The 20943-nt window shown below is 44.5% G+C and overlaps 1 protein-coding gene across 3 annotated transcripts in view; it reads right to left on the reverse strand.

The window, feature by feature from the left end:
* The window catches only part of LRRC8D (leucine rich repeat containing 8 VRAC subunit D), a 122915-nt gene extending 113562 nt beyond the window's left edge, over positions 1 to 9353 (reverse strand). For 2 of the 3 annotated variants that reach the window (XM_049616809.1, XM_049616810.1), the window contains exon 1: positions 9087 to 9260. The gene's annotated coding sequence lies outside the window, so the exon portion shown is untranslated. Of the gene's footprint in view, positions 1 to 9086 lie in introns of all 3 variants that reach the window. The other variant, XR_007454723.1, reaches the window with a different exon arrangement.
* Positions 9354 to 20943: the final 11590 nt, after the last annotated feature.

The raw sequence follows: 20943 nt of genomic DNA on the forward strand, positions 1-20943 counted from the left end.
TCACTACGCTGAAATAATTATACTTGATCATAACAAATCTATATTAAGACGATATAGATATTTGGATATTGATTCATGGTCTATTTAGAGGAATACAGATATGATTATTTTTTTAATTGCATATATTTGTGATAGCAGTTGTTCAGCGAGCACTTGGGTATTAACACCTTAATAAATATCAGCTACATCTTGACATATTTGTGTCCAGCTGTTACTGTAAGGCTGATCTCTTTAGGAGAAGGGGGCTTCATGTGTATGTACTATTACAAGTGGCATTCCATCACCAATACTGGTGACAAAACAGAACAGGGCTAGAGAAGTCACCAAAACAAGTGCTTTTAAATTACCCTCTCAATTCTAGGGTAAAGTTTCACTCAAATGGTATTATTTTGGTTGCTATTTTCTAAAACCCTGTGTGCTGGCGAGAATGCTGTCCTAGAAACCAGAAGATGCAGGTGTCACTGGGGCTCAACTCTCTATGGCCTCTGTCCCCACATTTCAGATCTGACCCCTGAATGAGGAGCATGACCTGGACAAGCTGCGAGGTCCCTCTAGACCTCAAAATCCCATTCTCTTTCTTGGCGTTTTTTGGGTTTTTTTTTGGCAAGAATATGAATAGGTATTATAAAATGAATACAAAGAATACAAGAGTAATGAGAACAGTAGATAAGAGAATGGGCTTTGAAATAACAAGGCTAATTTCAAATTCCACTTCCACCATTTCTGTGTGATTTTTTTTACAAATCACATAACCTCTGAAGCCCCAGTTACCTCATCTGTAAGGTAGGATGTAAGTCTACCTTCCACTCAGGATTGCTTCGAGGATGGAATGAGAATGCATGTAAATTTCAGGGCATACATTTGGACAATCAGAAAATGCCTAATTAACAGTTGTTAGTATTAATTTGGGGTAGTCCACACATTGTCCAATTACTTCTTGACCAATTAAGTTAAAAAACAAAACAAAACAAAACTAGTTACATCTGGTAATAAATTGATTTTAAAAGCTTATTTAGTGGGGTGCATCATGGAGACCATTTTCCAAACAATTTTAATTTTTAAATATCTCTTAGAACTAAGCTTGGAACAATCAGTAAAGAGGATTTTGACTGATGGTATTTCATACACAGTGGGATGGCATGAATGTGTCCTGTCTCCACTGCATGAGATCTGGAGATCTGGTGCTTTCTGGTGATCAACATCCTTCAGAGGGGAGGGTGGTCTTGCGCTTCCTTTCTTCTCCCTCCTTTGTAGAATTTATTGCGGTGTTGGTGATCTGTTGACGCTAAGATTTAGCAATGGAATTTATGGGTTGCTGGGGAAGTGAAGCCTTCCTTGGCAGTGTTCCTGACTATTACCAGCAAGCAGAAGAGGAAAGTAAAAAAGGGTTTTAAGAAATGTTCATAATGGCATCTACCATGGATATCTGTGAGCCTTCACAACAGCAGGTGTCAACAGGAGGATATGGACATCTTGAAAACCTCAGCAGTAGTAGTTCCCACACTTAATTTCATAGACCAGTAGAATCTTACAGGAAGGCTGTCATAAAACTGCCAGGGTTTGGGTGACCAAGAGATGACCTCAAAAAAGCGATCATCGCCATCCTTCACAAGAGGAAACAAAATTAACACCTCAAAGTAGGAAGTACCCAAGATTTTTTAAAAAGACCTTTGAAATTGAATAAACTTAGCATTAAAATCAAAACTCAAAAGCTTGCCGCATTGCTTTTACTCTTTTACCCCACAGGCTGGTGCAACTGTCACCATGGAACCTGGAAACAACTGCTCAGGAACAGACTTCAAGTTGGCTCATTATGCCATCCAGTCTGGGGATGCAGCACCTCATGAAAACACCACGGGCCACCCTGTGAACCATCCACTGCCTTGGTCATCACCTTCCAAGGACACAGATGTATCCTTAAAGTTCTTTGTCTTAGTAACTAACTGTGAGCCTGTCAGCCACGAATGTTTCAAAACCTTTTGTCTTCAGTGGGTACCCAGACTTCTGTGTACAAAAGACAGTGAGTGGTTCTGTCTTGGCTCCACACATGGAATCACTTGGGGGGGTGGAGGAGAGCTCGTTTCAACACGAAACTCCCCCCGCCCCCACTCCCCAGAGATTTTGATTCGATAGATGGGCTTGAGTAACTTTAAAAATATTCCCCAGACTGACTCTGATGATAGCCAGGGTTGAGAAAAACTGGTGCCATATTTTTTTGCCTTCATCCTGAACTTGCGTATTATAAAGCTTTAACGTATACCTCTTCATGCATTCCTTCTGGCAACAGATATGAACAGAGGACCTGCCATGCATGAGGCAGTAGGAAATCCGTGCAGAACAATACAGATATCTCCCTGCCCTTGCCACACTGACAAGTACTGGACCATGGAGACAAGGAAGCAGGCAACTGAAATACCACATTCAGGTTTGCTGGGATTAGGGGAACAATCAGGTTCTCCTATCCTTATCCTAACGGTTTCATGGGTTTCAATAATATCTCCTTGCAGTCTTCTTTCCAGATACTAAAAATCCCATTATTTTTTATTTTATTTTATTAAGTCCCAATATTTTTATCAAAAAACAGACGGGGAAGGCCCTGTCCTTCTGGAGCTTCCATTCTAGCAGGAACGTCTACATTTTTTAGGTACCATTACATTGGTCGTTCCGGCTCTAGGGTCTTTCCTAAAGACAGGTGCCCATGCTTTGAACAAAGCACAGTGAAAAATCAAATAAGATTTTCTGTTTCGTTTCCAAAATCTTTTGTATGAAGCTTAGCATTTCCTGCCTTTTTTAACCTGCAAGAGCAAGTTGGGACAACACTGTGAAAGTGTTTTTGAAGTCCTTTCCTGGGTTTTGCCAGCAAAACACCCACCCTATGACAGTTCCATAATTTCTAAGTACCTGACCTCATACTGCCCACAGAGAAACTCACCTGCAAATCTGCTGATGACTCATATATCCTAATACGGTTTCCCTGGAGTAAATCCCCATTGGTTACTTATTTCATAATTCAGAAGAGCTTGCTGTCATCTGTAAACTTAGAAATTCCACTGTGTGCTCCTTCTTCTGGATCAATTATGTAAATAAGGCCTGAGGGACCCACTGTTTACACACCTTCAAGCAGAGGAGAAATCTTTATCCTTAGCCTTTATTTGTGGTCTTTAAGGCAGATGAATTCTAATGCCTGCTCTGTCACCTCCTGGGTAAGCTACAGCTAATCACATCACCTCCCCGGGCCTGGATTTCCTCGATTTTATGGATATAAAATTCAAGTGTTGATACCTTCCATCTACAAAATTCTACCTTTCTACTCAAAATGATACATCACATCTTTAATTCCAAGGTGGCTTCAAGTTCGGTATAGCCTTTGAAAGTCTACAAGGACAATACCTAAGGGCTTTCAAATATTTTCCCTCTCAAGAAATCTCATACCTTCACAAAACATCCCTTCTGCTCTCAGGAATATCTCTCACCTCCAGAGGACATGGAGAGGTTTCCCATGTGGACCAGAACAGAAGTGAGAGGGAACAGACCATCTGGACAGACAACACACCAGCAGGGGACCAGGGCATGATGGATATTCATAACAAAGAGGCTGTACTTGTTAGCTACAAGATCTGGAATTTTGTTCTAACACTCTCAAAACTGTTGGATGGCTACCATCCCAACCAAATCATTTGTTTAAATCTAGTTTATTGGATAGATCTAGAACATTTGAAGAACTTGGCACTAAGTTACTTACGCTTTCTGAACTGCCTGCTTCAAAAGACATCTGAGCGTGGTAATTTCCTAATGTCATTTCAGTGAAGACACGTGAAATCTGGTAAGTATGAAATCACACCAATGACAAGCTAAACCCTAATTCTGGGAAAAGGGCTTGTTTCTAAGCCCTAATCCTCTCTCCTGCCCCAAATGTAAACCTGTCACTAATTAAGTACTTTGAGCATACTAGCAAAAAGAAAAGGAAAAAAAGCTTAGCCCGAGTGGGAACCACGTTCATACGTGGTTTTTTCAATACCAGTTATCCTATTTATGTCCGCACAAATTTCAAAAGCAACTCTGATCTGGTAAGCTTCAGATTTGCACAGAACATTAGAAATTCTCTTCCAGATGTCTAAACAGAATTACAAAGACCCTAGAGGATGGAGTACAGATTTCAGAAGCTTGCAACTGACTCAAATAATTTCAAAAGGGCACCTCAGGTACAAACATTTGCAAAAGCTAAATGCAATGTAGTCTGACCACAAACATAGATTCCTTAGAAGCCCCTGACCTAAGGGCCAATCAACCCCTAGAATTTACCTCCATCACTAAACACCTCAGCTCTCAAATAGGACCAGCAGTGCCAAACTACTGGGTTTCGTGCAGTATTAATACAAGTGACTATAAAGCTTTTGGCAAAGTCATCCTCTACTCCTCTCTCATAGGATTAGAAGGCAGAATCAAGACTTTAAAATCTCAAAAGGCCTGAGACTGGACCAAAATAAATAGGATACCACTGAACAGGGACAAAAACTAAAAACCGTCCACTCAATCTCACCTACACATACAAAAATCTGCCCAATGAATAGGGTCGCAGCAGCTCAACACCATATCTGGATGTTTTGACAGTTTGACTGGACAGAACCTACAGGTGAATCTGTGCTAGGTGCTGTTTTTTAAAAAAGGCAGTTTTGGGGATGCCTGGGTGGCTCAGTCGGTTGAGCGTCCAACTTTGGCTCATGTCATGATCCCACAGTTCGTGAGTTCAAGCCCCACATCGGGCTCTGTGCTGACAGCTCAGAGCCTGGAGCCTGCTTCAGATTCTGTGTCTCCCTCTCTCTCTCCCCCTCCCCCGCTCACACTGTCTCTCAAAAATAAATAAACGTTAAAAAAAAAAAAGGCAGTTTTGTGGGGCACCTGGGTAGCTCAGTCAGTTAAGCATTCCACTCTTGATTTTGGCTCAGGTCATAATCTCACGGCTCATGAGATCAAGATTGAGCCCCACGTTGGGCTCTGGGCTGACAGCGCAGAGACTGCTTGGGATTCTCTTCCTTACTCTCTCTCTGCTCCTCCTCTGTGTGTGCACTCTCTGTCTCTCTCAAAATAAAATAAAAACTTAAAAAAAAAAAGTTGTTTAAATTGCAGTAAGTAGATGTTTATGCCTTGGTCTTAGGAAAAAGCTGTCCTACTATACTCTCTGTTGACCAGGCATACCTCAATTACCGTATTTAATTCCAGATACCATTACTCTCTATGAGAGATGCTGACAAACTAAAAAGACATCTAGAAACCATGTCCCACACAAGATTGTGAGAAGAGGTTGACTATTTTGCATTGAGAAATGGGGAGAGAGACATCATACCGTCTTTGTGAATTCAAGGGGCTGTCCTCTGGATATGGGAAGTTCCAGAGGCACAGAATCAACGGAACAGTTTCGAGGAGGCAGCCTTCAGCTCAAATAAAAATCACACATGGAATCCAAAGATATAATGACATGTCTTCCTAACTACAGGGTTCCCTGTACTTTCTAGGGGTTATTTAAAAAAAAATTTTTTTTTAATGTTTATTTTTGAGAGAGAGCTAGTGTGAGCAGGGGAGGGGCAGAGAGAGAGAGAGAGAGAGAGAGAGAGAGAGAGACAGACAGACAGACAGACACAAGACAGAAGCTGAAGCAGACTCCAGGCTCTGAGCTATCAGCACAGAGCCTGACAAGGGGCTCCAACTCACAAACCATGAGATCATGACCTGAGCGGAAGTCGGTTGCTTAACCGACTGGCTTCACTCTAGGGGTGTTTAAACAGAGGCTGTCTAGCAAGTGTAAAATTTACTAAAGAAGTTATACCAGGACCTCTCTCAAATTCCAGTTCTGACTCCAAGATTCCCCACCTACCCAGTATTATACTGCCCTGCTAACTCATCTGCCATGATTTCTCAAAAATGCCCTTTTCTTCTGATTAGGCTTTGCCCAGATCCTACTCACTTCAGGCTGAGCAGAGCAGAGCAGAGGTCTCCTAGATTGGCCTCCCAAACTTGACGTCCTCGCTCACCAGTCAAGAACCACCTCCTTCAAGGCCCATTCTGAGATGTAACTTTCCTTCACGGTGACCTTAACGTTTGCTGTTAAGGTCGAGCAGGGTTTCTCAACCCTGGCACTACTGACATTTCAGCCGGGATAGTTCTTTGTTGTGGGGGCTGTCCTGAGCATTGCAGGATGGATGTGCAGCAGGATCCCTGGCCTCTTTCCACTAGATGTCAGTAGCACCTGCCTCCCGGCTATAACAAAAAAAAAAAAAAAAAAAAAAAAAGTTTCCAGACATTGCCAAATGTTTGCTGGGAGGCAAAATCACCCCTTGTTGAGAACCACTCTTCTTGAGGCAAATGATTAGCATCACTGACCTGTGCTTCACGTTTTCCACTAACTAGATCTCCCCTAACTCCATCAGTCTTGTTCTCTGCTCCAGCCAGGCAAACCTATTTACTATATTTGACTTGGGACAAAGCTCACTGCTTCCCCTAAAACATGCTCCTTCCCCCTTCCCCAAAGCACACAATACTTTTATCTGGCTCCAAACACCCTTTCCATTTCAGTATTCCTTGACCTCCTAGAAAAATGCAATCCTTTGCTTCTGGTGGTGTCCTCACTTGTATCTGTCTTACCTGCCCTCTATTTGTGCAAGAATCTTCTCCTTCCTTGTTAGGGAACCACAACACCCACTCTGGTTTTCTGCTTGCTGCTGGCACTCAATAAAGTGACTGGTGTTTCTTAGAATGTCAAGAATCAGCTCCAATTATGTATGAAAAGTACGTGAAATCCCTTACCAACTACCATTTCAAGAGCATGTGTGATCATGAGTACACAGTTGGAACAAAACTTTGGACTTCTTCACAGATAGTGCCAATTTACCTGTGTTACTGAGATTGAACCAAGTGTAACTTCCATCATACAGCTACCAAAACAGTTTAGCTACCAGGACATGACAAACACATCAACATTTTGTGAAATTAATTTTAAAAAGCTCATCACAGTATAAAAGTGAAGGGAAAACAGCAAAGTGTTGATCAAGTTTTTGAATTCTGTAAACCTTGGCAAGGAGAAAAAGATATGAACATGGCTCAATACTTTAACTGTTGCATCATACACTACTCAACGTGGTAACAGAAGAGACTGGGGGACTGGGTCACCTAAGGACACTTCCCTCTGCAAACTTCTAACGTGTTGAGTTTTAATCAACAAAGTACACACTCACACACCGTCAATAAAAACGAGACAAACCTAAGATAAAATGTTCAAATATGTAAGTAAACCATGCCAATTCAAGATTTGCATTTTCTTTCAGCTCCGTGGATTACCTAATCATTTTACAGGAGACTCCCTAAATAACCTACAGAGACCAAACACTCCAAATCAACTGTGCTGGATCCTTATTTTAACTCATCTCAGGATCTTTTCTCTCTTGCTTTTGCACTTTAACAGGATTTTAATCAACTGATGTGGAATACAAGAGAAGTGACAACTCTAACCCTTTCCTACCTGATGGCAGGGGTTTGGCCAGTATTTATGGACAGTAAAATGAAATGCTGTCTACGGACCTCCTTTACTAGCCATGGATTCTTCCCACAGGTCTGTAAAGAGCGGCGGAGGTGGGGGGGGGGGGGCCCAGAAGCTTTGGTGGGGAAGGTCTGAATCACTGTCATTCTTGGCACTTGGAAGTGCCCTTTGGTTGTTTATGAGGCAAACAGCCGTCACCATTACTGCAGACAGTAACTCCTCGCCTGTCCAGACTCTTCCAAAGTCCAGCACAGAACACAAAATAGGTGCTCAATAAGAGCGGCCTGAATGGAATTTTATTTTCAAAGCTCAGGAAAGTTTCCAGAAGCCTGCTCTCTTTTTACTCAGTTATCTTTCAAAATATATCCTCACAGATTTGCCCAACAAGAAATATTTTTGAAATTCAAGGAAGAAAAAGGAGGAAATCTGCAAAGCAGGAGCCATGTATGAGCCCAAGTAGCTCAAGTTGGGTCCCACAATTGGCTAGGACTCCCCAGTACTATTCCCCATCTCTCGGCCTACCTCTTGAGCGCTCGCTCCCTCACACCTTTGCGTTGTTTCTGTCCTGAAGCCTCACCTCCCCACCTTCAGCCACACAACCCCCAGCTGCGTACCCACTGGGACCGCAAATCCCACCTCTTCCTCTCCAGCAGGGACCTACCTCTCCTCCCTCGACCTGCGGCAGCTCTCCTTCACTGCGGCTGGCTTTTTAAGAAACACAACACAGAAAACAAAACAAAACAAAACAAAAAAACAGCCCTCCAAAAAAACCAAAAGCCTAATTTGTTTATCCCCACGGGAGACCCCAAATGAGGGGGGACATTAGGAGGAAGGCCTCAATCAACCCTCCAGTAAGCAACTTCCCCCAATCCTCCTTCCCAAGCCCCTGGCCAGGATTCGAGCAGAAGTCCAGTTCCCAAGTGCCCACGCCTTCAAACAAGCTAGAAGCGGATTATACCGGTACCCAACCCGGAGATGGCCCGCGGCGGGCAGGGTGCACCTGCGGGCCCCCGGCTCCCTCCCTCCGGCGCGGGGGGCGGGGCGCGGCCCTCATTCCCCGCCCAGCCCACCCGGCGCGGGAAGCAGGCGAGGGGGAGGCGTTTCACGAGAAGTTAAAGGGCTCACCTTCTGGGCTCCCGGCCAGCAAGGCCAGACACCAAACACCCACCTCCGGGAGGAATCAGCGGAGCCGAAACCGGGACTCCCCGCCCTCCCGACTGCGCGGACGGGGGCGAGGGGAGGGAGCGCGCGCGAGGGGGAGCTGGAGGGAGGCAGTCCACACTCTCCTCTCTCAGGGCCCACCGCCGGCGGCCGAGGCTTCGGCGGCGCCCGCCGCTCCAGTTGCCCAGAGCGGCGCAATCTTCCGGGCCCGGGCGGTCGCAGACGGGAACCCAGCGCGGCCCCGCGCGCCGCCCGCGCCCCCTCCCCCCCCCCCCACCGCCCCTCGCTGCCAGTTCCCCGCCGCGGGGCAGGACGCCTGCGCCGGGGGCGCGCGCTTCGGCTCCGGGGCGGCTCCCACCTGCGCGGCCCCGGCCCCGGCGAGGCTAGCACTAACCTTGGGGGGCAGTCGGGGCAGCTTGGCCGCCGAGCCACGGCTTATGCTGAGGCGGGAGGTGGCGGCATCACCTGCGGCGGGCGGCGGCTGCACCGGGACGCGCCGGGGCGGCGAAGGCGCGCGGCGCCCTGGACCCTGCTCCCGAGGCCCCGCCCGCGGCTGCCACCTCGAAGCGCGGCGGAGGAGCCGGGGCACCACGGGCGGCGGCAGCGGCGACGACGGGAGCAGCAGCACATGACTCTGTAACGGGGGGAATTAGACAAAGCGTAACATGGACTCCGGGCCCGTGCAGGCGCTGCAGCTCCGGGACCAACCGCAGCCAGCGAGCGCCGCGACTGGCTCGGCCACAGCCAATGGGGCGGGCCGGGGCCTCCATGTGACGGCGAGCACTTTCCCCTGGCCGCCCTGCCGCGCCCGCGGAGGGTCGGGGCTCTTCCGCAGCGGGCCGAGCTCACCGGAGGGGGCTAGCGGCCAGTTAGGTGGCCCAGGGTCGGGGATTGGTGGCGGGAGGCTGCTGGCCGCCGAACAGGTGCATGGGGCGGGGAAGATCGCTGTCGCCTGAAGACTTACCTGTCAAACGCCTACCTGAGCAGGGCGCGGAGCCAGGCAGACGCTGTCGCCTGGAGGGAGCGGGGCAAGGTCAGCAACCTTCGCCCTTCCTGGGTCTGTCCTTTTGACTAAAACTCTGATATTAAGACATGGGGAGAAATGCAGTGACATGGTAGGGGAGAACTGGCGTAAAAGTCGTTTAAGCAGGCTCTAGTCTAAGGAGCTAAGTACTTGCCTCGGATTCGGGGCACTCACAACTTTATCTTGGCACGAATAGCTTCTCGGCTTCATTTGTTCCGTCTCTGCTATTAAAGATATATTGGAGAGTCGGTTCTTGTTTTAATCCGAGTCTACTCTCTTTTCCCCATTCCTTTTTACCAAAATTATCTTGTGCCTGAAGCCGGCAGGTGAACGGCTGCCCTCTGCTAAGGACTGTCCTGCTAAGGCTGTCCTGTTCCCCAGCCTGATAGTTTTCCCTCTTGTTTTTGTTGTAATATTGAAATGTGTTTCCCCTGTTTCTCATGGGGAGAAGCAGGGATAAACAAGTAAAGCCAGGAGGGATGTTTGGAATTGGTGCTTTATAACAAGTCAAGTGGCTTCAGCCCAATACTTCAATATCTCCTTTTATCTGAATCCACCCATTTCTGTGAACAACGGAAAGTCCCATCTCTTTTAAGGTCTCTCCATGTCAGTGAATGTTCAGTCACCATTAACTCCGCGTCCCCATGTTTCTTGTAAACATGCGGCACAAAATGTGACAGGTACTCGGGTGGATGTGTGTTTAGATATAGGATATAGGCAGGCCTTAGAGTGGTTTTCTAGGTTTCAGGAAAGGCTTCCGAGAGAAGAGGGTGATTAGAACCGACCCTGGAAAGGGAGCCCTTGTTGATCAGGCCCTGGAAGTGAAGAAGACCAGCCGTGGCAGGGAGGAGCATGAACAGAGGTCCAGAGCACACTCAAGGGACTGTCCTAGATAATTACCACATGACACTAGATTTTGAACCCTTCTGACCTTCTCTTGCTTTCTCACTTTCCTTGCCCTGTCCCTCATACCAGCAGCCTCTCCTATTCCACACACCCAGCTGAGAAGGAGGTATGTGGGCAGGGGCTGTGCACTAAGCGATTTAATCACAGAACCAGATTTGCTCTTCTGGACGTTAGAACAGTTTTAAAACTGTTAACATCTAGTGGTGTAATAGTTTGAAAACACCCCACTATTGTAACTGATTTGGAATGTTTTGCTGTTTGTAAAAACACTTTGTTCCATGTTTTGATCTTACTGGGGCTTTAAACTATGATTTGAGATTTCAGAGAAATAGGATTTCAAGATTGGTATAAACTAAAAAAAAAAATAATACTTAAAATACAGTTAAATATGGAGAAGCAGGCATTCACATACACTTATCAGTACAAATTGGGTAAATCCTTTTGGAGGGCAATTTGGCAATTTTGGAAAAAATACGTATGTGTGTTATTTTTGACCAGATAAGTCCACCTCTAGGAGTTTATACTTCAGGCTTATATATGCAAAAAATATATATTTCAGAAATATTTATACATGTGTCTAAAAATACATGTACAGGTGTTTATTGCATTGTCTGTAATAACAAAAACATGTAATGGTGTACAAGTCTAACAAGCCAGTAGGAAACTTTAAGCAAACTATACTAGATCTGTAAAAGGAAACCAAGTAGCCACTAATATAAAAAAGATAGATCTATTTGTACATGGAAGAACATTCAAAATCTATAAGTGAAAAAAGCAAACTGCAGAACAGTATGGATGCTATGATCTCATTTTTATTTGCATTTTTTCTTGTCTCTAACCATACATGCTATTAAATGTATGCTTAGTGGAAATCTGGAAGCATGTGTAACAAGCAGTTAGCAGTGGTTATCTCTGGCTGTGGGATCATGACGGCCATTCGCTTTCTCTTACAAAGTTCTGTGCGTTTGCATTGTTTTTATGTCAAGCACATATTACTTAGATAACAAGAAAAATAATAAAAACATTTTTAAAGGTAAAATTGGTAAGAACTCTCCCAATAACAAACAATGAAAAATCACTGTGATGGTCCGGGATGTAAAAGGATGTCACCTTCCTTTATTCCCCAAGGAAAACAAATGGGAAGGAGACGAAGGACAATAATTGATGTAACATTGGATTCAAAGTTAAGGAATATGACAGAAAAGGAACCTGGGGCTACTCTAGGCATGTCTACAGGGATGAGGTGGGGGAAACAGACTTCAAGAAGTTCTGTTCAACAAGAACTTACAGAGCAGTTACTATCCTTTGCTGAGTTGTTACAGTCAGGAATCCGGTAGCCGTTCAGGCACACGGTAAATCTGTATCTCGCTAATAACAACAAGTGCAGTGCTTATGATGGGCCAGGCACTGCCCTAAGTACTGTACATATGTTTGCTTAGTCCTCACAGCAACCCTAGGAGACAGATACTATTCCTAGCCTCATTTTTTAAGACTGGAAGCAAAGGCCTGAGGAGGTTATGAAATTAGCTCAAGTTTACGCAGCCTTTAAGTGGCTCTAGAGGTAAGCACTTACCATATTGTCTAAAAGGACCTTTTAAGATAAAGGCCATTATACATTATTACCTGAGCATCTGTTTTTAGCAAGTATTGTAATTCTAGGTTGATTTGTGCTTACCTAAACTATAGTGTTTGGCATGGCCCTGAGGCACTCAGTAATACCAAATGAATGAATGAATAATTGACTTTCCTATGGAGAAGCCTCTAAGTTCCTGGGAGGAGCGAGTTTGCATTGTTCCCCTTTTTATCACCTAGTAGAATGCCCAACATGTGGTAAGCAATATGAATTCTGATAATCTGTAAACATGTTTTTGAAATATTGTACAGGAGTCAAGCTTTATAAATTGATCCTAAATACACTGGGGTAGCTTATGAATATAATAGCATGATGAATTCCTTGTAACATGAAGAAGAGCCGTGGGGCACAGGGCTAAATCTGGATACACCTGCATAACCACACATAAATAAATATAGACTATATTTGCTTGGAAAGTGGCAGTAATGCCAAAGAGCGGAAGGGATACAAAATTGCACATTATTTGAGCCTCTTTTTCTCTCATCTCTCTTGGTTTCTGAAATGGGGAGGAAGATACATACCTCAAGTTATTGTGAGGCCCAGGACTAAATGACATGTGGAAAGGGCTTAGCTAAGTGCCTTATAACATAGGCATTGCTCAGTAAATGTTACCTATTATAAGTGTGTCCATTTATTATAAATGTGACCCGATTTCCAAATCTATTGTGACTATAAACTCTACAGCTAACACAGTGGGCAATGTGGGGGAGCTCATATGCATATCGTGCTTTGAAATGGTAGAGTAGGGGCTCAGTCAAAGCAAATGGACACTCAGTCTCCTCTTCTTCTGTCCCACTTCCACTTTTCCTCTTCTTTTTATTATTTTACATGGGTTAAACCCATTTCACATAGACTTATTTAAACTCTCAACCTAGGAGGTAGAAAGCAAATTGTTCCCTTTCCTCACAGCTGAGGAAATTGAAATGCTGGAGACTAGATTAGACATGAGCAGGTCGAGGAAGGAGAACAGTGAGGGGTGGAGGAACAGAACTGGGTGGGTGTGTGGGGTAACTCTCCGTAAGAATTGACATAATATGGGGTCCAAAGAGGAAGGGAATTTGCTAGGCTGTTATAATTAGAAATAAGACAGTGAAATCGAAACTAGAAGAACTAAGGGTACATGTCTTACCCACAATGAGGAGAAGTGGACCTATCCCTTCTAAGATAGATTCATAGAGTGAAAAAAAAATTAGGGTTGCCTATCTAGGCACGCCAGTGCTCTTTGGTAGCCCTAGACTGTGTTTTCTTCACTGGGGAAAATTTTTTTTTGAAGCATTTAAAAAAACACCAAATTTAACTAGGTGAGGATTGGTACCCATATCTTCTGCTTTCCTGCCAGCCACCATTAGGGATGGACTCTTCATGTTCTTAGCGAAAGCCAGTTTTTCCGCTCTTGAACCCCATCTCAAATGATAATTCCAGCAAGTCTCCTATATTACTAATTTACCCCTCTCTGCTGGACTATTGCCATCAACATTTTTTAATTTTAATTTTTTTTAACGTTTATTTATTTATTTATTTTATTTATTTAAAAAAATTTTTTTTCAGCTTTTTTTTTTAATTTATTTTTTTTGGGACAGAGAGAGACAGAGCATGAACGGGGGAGGGGCAGAGAGAGAGGGAGACACAGAATCGGAAACAGGCTCCAGGCTCCGAGCCATCAGCCCAGAGCCTGACGCGGGGCTCGAACTCACGGACCGTGAGATCGTGACCTGGCTGAAGTCGGACGCTTAACCGACTGCGCCACCCAGGCGCCCCTAACGTTTTTTATTTTTGAGAGAGAGATCAGGGGAGGGACAGAGAAGGGGACAGAAGATCGGAAGCCTGCTCCACACTGACAGTAGAGAGTCCGAAGCGATGCTTGAACCCACGAACCTTCAAACTATGACCTGAGCTGAAGTTGGAGGCTTAGCGACTGAGCCACCCACGCGTCTGACATTTTTAAAAAATATTATTTCTTCCATCTTAAGGAATAAACTGTCTCTTGACCCTACTATCCCTGCTCCATTTCTCATCTCTCCGTTGCATCTAAACATATTGTTTCCAATTCCTTTCTTCCCATTATCTTTTCCACTCAATCTAATTAGGGTTTTACTCCCAAAGCGTCACAGAAACTGATCTGACCAAGATAACCGACAACTTCTACTTCACTAAATATAGCAGCGAATCCTTAACTGACCTCTCAGCTGCATTAGACTGCTCCCTCCTCTTTGGTAAACTACCTTGTCTGGACTTCCAGGACACCACACTCACTCTCTCCAAGGAGATCATCCACTCTTATGGCTTCGAGTTCCCTTTCTATGGCCAACAACCCGACATATGTGTCTCCAGCATATTTCTCTCTCCTGAGATCCAATTTGCATTTCTTAAAAATTTTTAAATGTTTATTTATTTTGAGAGAGAGAGAGTGCGTTAGTGTGAGTCGGGGAGGGGCAGAGAGAGAGAGAGAGAGAGAATCTCAAACAGCCTCCAAGCTGAGTACAGAGCCCAACACTGAACCAACTGAGCTACCCAGGTGCCCCCCCCCCATTTGCATTTCGAACTACTTTTTTGGTTTTCGCACTTAGACTTCTAACAGATATCCCAACCTCAACAATTTCCAAACCAAACTCCTGATTTCCCCCCAAAACCTGTGCAACCCACACACCTTTCTCCCTTTTAGTAAATGGCAGCTCTGTCCTTCCAATTGCTTGGGTTAAAAGCTTTGGAGTCGGTCATCCTTGGCTCTTCTGTCTTTCTCTCATAACTTATGTTGAAACTGTCTGGAAATCCTTCCAAACATGCACCATATTGTTACGCCTTGGTTCCATCCACCATCATCTCTCTCCTGTATTAACTCATAAGCCACTTAACTAGTCTATGTGCTTCCACTCATGCCCCATCCCTCCCCACAGTTGGTTCTCAAGAGCAGCCAAAGTGAGCCTTTTAACACATAAGACTAATCAACTCATTCCTTGCTCAAACCCTGTGATAGCTCCCTTTTTCATCCAGAGTAAAGGCTTAGTCCTTACAGTGGCTTACAAGGTCCTTGCACAATCTGTATCCCTCCCTCCCAACATCACTTACTCAGGGAAGCATACCCTGACAACCGTATCTAGACTGAAATTTCATGCCTACCCATTCCTCTCACCTTTATTATTTTCCTCTGAGCACTTATCATTGACTTATTATTTTTTTTCGTTTAGTATCTATCTCCCCCTGCTAGAATATAAGCCCTTTAAAGACAGGAAATTTTATCTGTCTTCATTACAGATGTATTCCATGCATTTAGAATAGTGTCTGGCACATAGTAGGTTGTCAATAATTATGTTTTAATGAATGAATGAATGTAGTCCAGATTTCTAATCAGTATAAAGTCAGGAAAACTTTTCATAGGGAGAGATTTTATTTGTATCGTGCCGTTCTCGAAGTATTTGTTAATGAGAAAAGGCATTCGTATTCAGTCTCCAAATCTGGACCTTTTACTAAAATAGCACCTGGCACCTAGGAGCTTGTGTGGCAAAAGAAAAACTTAATGGAAAATATTACCTTTTTTCTAGTCTCCTAGCAAAAAGGGAAAAGGAAAACAATCTGCCCTGAGTTGACAAATAAAATTGCGAACTAAGAATTCCAAAGTTGTCAATCATATTCTTATTAATGAAAATATGTAAGCAACATAACACAACAATTAAAAGAATAAGTAAGGACGAATGATACATTCACTTCCTCGTAACTTACTACTTAACCTTAAGACTATCTTACTGTGTAGTAAAGTTGTTATGAACTCCAATCTGGCTAAAAGAAAAGGTTTAAAGGAAGTGGAGGAACCTAGATGGGACATAAAATAGCAAGCGGACTCTTAATTATAACTTTGCCATTTGAAAGTTGAAATGACACAAAAATCCGGAGGAAAAGCACCGTAAAAAGGAATTGGGCAATACTTTAAAACAAAACAAAACAAAACTGGCTCCCAAAGCAAACTGATTTGTGTGGCCCTTTGAAAAGAGGAAGGAGGAGTAATGGCTGTTTCCAAATGGTGAGTTGAATGTTTAAAAACCCACACGGAACTCACTCTGTTAGGTTGTCTCCTGAAAGCTGTCTTCCTTGGGAAGAGAAGACGAGCACAACCAGAAACCTTAAATGTCAAGCTGAGGCTGAGCAGTGCCTGAGCCGAGGAGAGGAATGCCGAGGACAGGGAGACAAGCCAGCTGTGGGGTTTTCTTACTCATGGGTGAAATCCTAGCATTCTGGGGTTGAAAGAGTAATATGTCTGGGTACTGTCTGAAACTTCATCCAACAGTTCTTCAAAACAGTGTGGTCTAGAGATGATAGGAAAGTAAAGGTGAGCCCGAGAGGTTAGAATCATGGAACTAAAAGGCAGTGTTGCCCTAATGCAAGCCACTTCTTGGGCGCTGCAGACGCACGGAGGAGACAGCAGCCCCGTTTCCTGTTCCTGGGCCTTTGCCCAGCCTAGACATAGCTCCCCGGCCAAAGGGGAGCCCAGACCATGTGTCTGGATTTATATCTAAATCTAAATACATGAGACTAGGAGATCTTAGACGTCTCAGATTCTGTGATATCCCCTGGAAGTTTATCTCCAGTGCACTAATGAATAGTTCCTCTTGCCACTTTCCTCATTAATGTTTGCCTCCTCTCCCTGAATCTCTATTCTTTTCTCACTTTCGAAATGAGTAGTGTTTTCTGCATTAACTGTGTGAGTCTCTTCTCTTTTTGTGCAACAATTGGGTGACAACCTGTAAACCCAAAGCCTACGGATGTGTTGTAACTGCATAGAGTTTTCTTGAAAAATTTTAATTAGGTGCCAATATTCAATAACTGGGAAATGTCACAAAACTACCCAGATTTCTAGCAGTTTGAACAACCAGGCTATCTGGCAAACCTGGAGTAATTCCTGTGTAGCAAAATCCTGTGAGGGCTGAGAAGTTGCTGCTTCAGCTGGTTCTCATTCTGCAGGTCACAAGTGGCCCAGCCACTCCTATGGTTCCGGGTTCTGAGGCAAAGAGGAGCAATTGTCCTTTGTCGTTTTGTGTACACTATTGTGTTTTCTATAACAGAGACATACTTCTTTCCACCATGTTTTAATATTTCCTACAAATGTGCTTCACATTTTCCAGACCCAACCCACATTTTAACTGCCTGTCTAGTGACTTTACGCATTTGAGTCTGTGATCCATGGTTTGTATTATCGGGCTGGCCTCCCTGGTTTTCAACAACAACAACAACAAAACTTCTAAACGGTGTTCAAAATGAAGTGGTAAGAGCCCTGAACAACCCAAGACATTATATAATTAATATAATTATCAGGTGGTTAAGACTGAGGAGAAACTTCTAACCAAGACTCTGATAATCATACTTCATAAATCATTATAAATAATTTTCATGGAAATTTAGTCCTCAAGCAATTCTGCTAGGTATGTATCATTACCTCCATTTTTACAAATGCAAAAACTGAGGTGCAGAGAGAAGTGAAGGAATTTGCCCACAGCCACCCAGCTAATAAATGCCTAGCCTAGGAACAAGCCCAGAGTTTTCAGGCCAACCGCAATGCTCCTTATGGCACATTGTAGCTGTTGCATATTGTCCTTGAAAGCCAATGTGCTGTGATTCTGAGAAATCTTTAGAAAGTCCTCTGCCATCAACTCAGTAACATGTTTCAATGCTTTACAGCCCAGCTAGTTAGGAGAAATATTGGAATCATCTTTGACTTATATTCCTCCAACCCCACCTCTAATTGGGTGGATGGTCTTGTCTGTTTTTCCTTTAAAACAACTATTCTACCCAAATGTTTGTCTCCATTCCCTGTATACAATCTTCACCCCAAATCCACTGACTCACTCTTGGATTAAGGTAATGGGCTCCAGCTGAGGCCCTTACACAGCACTCTGTGTCCCTCCAGACCGTATTTACAGGCAAAGAAAGTGGCTTTGTAATAGAGCTTCCCAGTTACATTGTCTGTCTCAGAAAGTAGCAGTGGTTTTCTAAACAGTTATCTATCAACTACTGGATCTGGTGTTCAAGGTCCATCCTTCTCTTAGCTACAATACTGCTCCCAGTATCTGCTGTCCTTCTCTATAGGAGAATTATACCTCCCACCCAGTGACCTCAGACTTGGCCATATGACTTGTTTGAACTAATGAAATATAAGTGAAAGTGACAGGTACCACTTCTGAGAAAGAGTTTTAAGAGTCACTGTGGGTTCTCATCTTTTCTCTTTTCCCTCTTCCTTGAAAATGGCAAGGTGCTGGATTAGAACTGCCTCTTCAGCTTGAATCTTGGAATGAAGAAACTGTGGAACAGAGTCCCAATGAGCATGGGGACTGATCCTCGGGCAATGCGGACTTACAGGAGGAGACGGTCCCATCTCCTATTTGTATGAGATGACTTATGACATGAGCAAGAAATCAACTTTTGCTGTCGTAGCTACTGAGAGTCTGGCACTGTTTGTCATGGGGATGACCCAGAGAAAGCTGACTGATACAACCTCCACAAGCCATCTGTTTCCTTCAGGCCACACACTGTGCTCTTTTTTCAGGGCTCTGTGCTGGGGTATATGCTGTCCACAGCTTTTCTAGTCCTGCTGAATTAGAGCTGCTTGGACTTATCATTTTGCTTGGTATCAACTAATCCTCAAAGATGTGCTCAGTTAGAGATTGATGGCTCTGCTTATGGTTCTCTAGGTTATGGCGACAGTAAACCTAGAACCTCGTACATTGTCTGTTAGTACACACAACAGAAGGATCAAACAATCTGCCCCTTACTACAAGTGGCTGGGGTACTAATCAAACAGCAGTTCCCTTAAACATCCAACCATTCAGGATTACATACGGGGTTGCAGGCTTCAAAACCTACAACTTCTTTCTTAGAGAGGTATAAATAATGTAAGCAGTGATTTGCCCAAGTTAGACATTTTCTATGACTTCTTAAACTCTAGCTCTACCCTGGAGGCTCTTTTGAACACTATGGTATCCCCAATCTAGATAGTGGCATTGGCAGTGGCACTGGTTTGGCCCCAGGATGAAACCCTCAGAAGACTGATCCAAAGGTCCCCATCTCACCAAGATCCTGTCTTCTTCATTCCCATTTTTTGCTGTTCTCACTACCTGCCAACATTTGCTAGTCACCCTTCTGCATCTGACCCAGTCTTTAAGACTCACCCTTCTCGTGAAGGCTGGCACTTTTTAGGACACCGGGAGGGAGGGTGGGAGAGTGCCCAGGGAAAGTGATATGTAGCAATTCAGGGGCCTGGTTAAACCCCAAGACAGCTGTCTTGGATTGGTCCTCACCGAGGAGGCAAGGGGATGCTCGGAAATTCCAGACGCCAATTAGGATCAGAAGCCAGGGAGAATGGAATTGGGCATCTGGAAGGCAACACTACATGAAGCTGTAGACAGCAGGCAGAATCCTTGCTGAGAGCCAGTGTACACGGGTAGTGTCAACAGTTGGGACGTCAAGTCTGCAAAGGCTGGGCTTGGGCTTCTTTTTTTTTTATCTTAAAAAAATTTTTTTTAATGTTTATTTATTTTTGAGATAGAGACGACAGAGTGTGAACAGGGGAGGTGCAGAGAGAGAAGGAGACACAGAATCCAAAGTAGGCTCCAGGCTCCGAGCTGTCAGCACAGAGCCCCGACGCAGGGCTCAAACTCATGGACCACGAGATCATGACCTGGGCTGAAGTCAGACGCTCAACTGACTGAGCCACCCAGGCGCCCCTGGGCTTGGGCTTCTTTATGTGGAGCCTAGAGGGGATGGTGTTGTGAAGCAACTCTTCCTTCAGAATCTTCCATAACTACTTTGGTCTCTCAGAGAACACCTCCAGTGCCAAGGAAAGGGAGAACCCCAGGCCACTGGGCCAGACCCTCCAGGTCTGCCCTCACTCCTGAGCAAGGGTTCTGAGGTCACGACAGGGAAGGCACCTGCTGGGTGTCAGTCTGAGCAGGGGCAACCAGGAAGGAGGAGGGAAGTCCCAGGCTAGGAGTTGGTGAGGGGACTCTGGGCTGGAGGAGTAGGGAATTCAAGGGAAAAAGCAGGAAGGGGTGTGAGGGATTGGGGGAGATGAGAAAGGGGGTCCTCTGTTGAGAGAACAGGCAAAGTAGAACAAGGTGGGTGCAAAATGAGGTCAGGAACACTCTAGAAAAGAGATCTGACTTGACTTTTAAACATTGCTTTGGGGTAATTCTCTTGTGTGTGTGTATTGGAGGGGGTGGGTAAGAACTCACAGTGCTAAGCTGATTCCCACTTCCTGCTACTCTGAACCATTAACTGTATCACATACTGTTTTGTGTTTCCCCTGCTATTTCATGTGTTTCATTTGACTCTTCCAACCAGGACCTAAACTCTGTCTTATGCTTCTTCACTGTCTCTCACTGCCTTGCCCAGTGATGAGCTGATTGATGGTTATTAATTTATGAATCAATACCTATCATCAACTCTTTTCATTATTTGTTCTCCTGCCATTGCCATACATGCATGCATTCAACAAGAATTTCTTTCTTGAATTTTTAAAGTTTTAAAAAAAGTTTATTTATGTGTTTTGAGAGAGGTAGAGACAGCATGAGTGGGGGAGAGGCAGAGAGAGGGAGAGAAAGAGAGAGAGAGAGAGAGAGAGAGAGAGAGAATCCCAAGCAGACACCATGCTGCTAGTGTGGGGCTGACATGGGGCTCACAAATCCGTGCGATCATGACCCAAGC

The sequence above is a fragment of the Panthera uncia genome, assembly GCF_023721935.1.
Source record: "Panthera uncia isolate 11264 chromosome C1 unlocalized genomic scaffold, Puncia_PCG_1.0 HiC_scaffold_4, whole genome shotgun sequence".
Lineage (NCBI taxonomy): Eukaryota > Metazoa > Chordata > Mammalia > Carnivora > Felidae > Panthera > Panthera uncia.